This window comes from Pteropus medius, unplaced genomic scaffold, assembly GCF_902729225.1.
Source record: "Pteropus medius unplaced genomic scaffold, Ma_sr-lr_union100, whole genome shotgun sequence".
Classification (NCBI taxonomy): Eukaryota; Metazoa; Chordata; class Mammalia; order Chiroptera; family Pteropodidae; genus Pteropus; species Pteropus medius.
Genome location: NW_024349804.1, coordinates 8,445,557 through 8,447,134, shown reverse-complemented (window position 1 = coordinate 8,447,134; position 1,578 = coordinate 8,445,557). Strand labels below are relative to the sequence as shown.

At 42.2% G+C, this 1,578-nt stretch overlaps 1 long non-coding RNA gene across 1 annotated transcript in view; it reads left to right on the top strand.

The window, feature by feature from the left end:
* Nucleotides 1-1,000, top strand: part of LOC120582756 (uncharacterized) — a 2,172-nt gene extending 1,172 nt beyond the window's left edge. Inside the window, exon 2 of the long non-coding RNA XR_005647633.1 lies at nucleotides 762-1,000. This is a non-coding gene — a long non-coding RNA (uncharacterized LOC120582756). The remainder of the gene's footprint in view (nucleotides 1-761) is intronic.
* Nucleotides 1,001-1,578: the final 578 nt, after the last annotated feature.

The following is a 1,578-nucleotide window of genomic DNA, read 5'->3' as shown; positions in this document are numbered from 1 at the left end:
TCAGGGAAAGATGGTCTTTCTGGGGAGATGACACGTAATCTAAGACCAGAAGGATGAGAAAGATCCCCCTGTGAGAATAGAAGTCATTGTAAGTAAGGGGATGTTAAATGCAAATTCCCTGTGGTGGTGTCCAAGGGTCCCCCAAAAGGCCTGTGGGACTGCAATGTAATCAGAAAAAGAGAAGAGTGGCAGAAGTTGCAGACAGGATTAGACAATCCAGAGTTTTGTAAATAATTTTAAGGATTTTATTTTAACTGCAAAGGCAAGCCAGTGGAGAATTTAAGGTGGGCAGTTGTAGGATCTTTAAGAAGACCTTTCTGCCTGCGATGTGGAGCATGACTTACAAGTTTCAAAGGTGGAAATGAATCAGATGGTGACAGATGATAATTATTTACACAGTCAAGGTGCAATGACCCAACGTGGGGTTGCAGGGGGATGCTGGTATGGTGACAAAAGGCTGTAGGGGGAGAGGTCATCTGAGCTGAGTCTTAAAAGGGTGGTGGGTTTTTAGGGCAAGTTGTAGAAAGAAGTGACATTTAAGGTGAACTTCACCGGCTCTCCGAAGGAAGGAGAAATCTTATAGCACTTTTAAAAATCACTTCTTTAAAACATAGAGCCAAAGCCGTCTTTAATTTAGTGCCTTTTATAGGACAGAATATAGTTCAGGAGTAACCAAGGACATTCACAGGTGAAAAGTACTTAAATCAGAGAGACAGTATAGTTAAGGAAAGGAGACCGACCATTTCTTTTTTTTATGGCAGAGAACATTGACTGAATACCTCAGAGGCTGAACTGAAGAGTCAAAGAGAACACTGGTCTTTCTTCCCGACTTTACTCTGAATTCAAGCTGGAGCTGACTGCGCCATTTTGAATTTGGAGGGCTCGGGGGAAGTCGATTTTGCATAGTACCGAAAGCTTGTTTTTCAGAACCCATTCTTTGTTCCTCCTTTGTACGTTAACAGCAACAGCATCAAGAAAATAAAACCTACATCTGTGATCACACCGTGACTCTGAGATAAATCACAGAGCCGAGTCCACAGCTGGTAGGATCGTTCCCACTACCCCAGGTGGCTTTTCTAGCTTCTCTGGACAGCAACCTCGGGCTCTGCCTGAGGTTGATCCTTTTGAAATGGATTCCTAATTGTTTTCCCTGCCCCGGACTTTCATACTGTACACAGGTCAGGTGAGCAAATGATGGCTTGTTGGTTAAAAGCAGCCTACTGATGTTTATTATTATTATTATTATTATTATTATTATTATTATTATTTTGTCTAAAACACCATTTGGGATAAGACGTCCGAATTGAAAAATCAAGTAATTTTACATAAAAATCCACATTTCCAGTTTCTCTCAAACATTTGAACGATCCGACTTCACGATCCACATCAGACGACAGCTGGGTGAAGCTCCACCGTGGCCGTTTCTTTTCGTCGGGTGTCAGATTTCTTTCCAGGTTGTCATAACATCTCCCCCTTACCGTTGTCTTACACCCTTCTTTTTTGTTACCTGTCTGAATCTGGGAGGTATTCGAGTTCAAAGGCATTGCTTGGCAGACACGTTTTCCTAAACCACAAGTC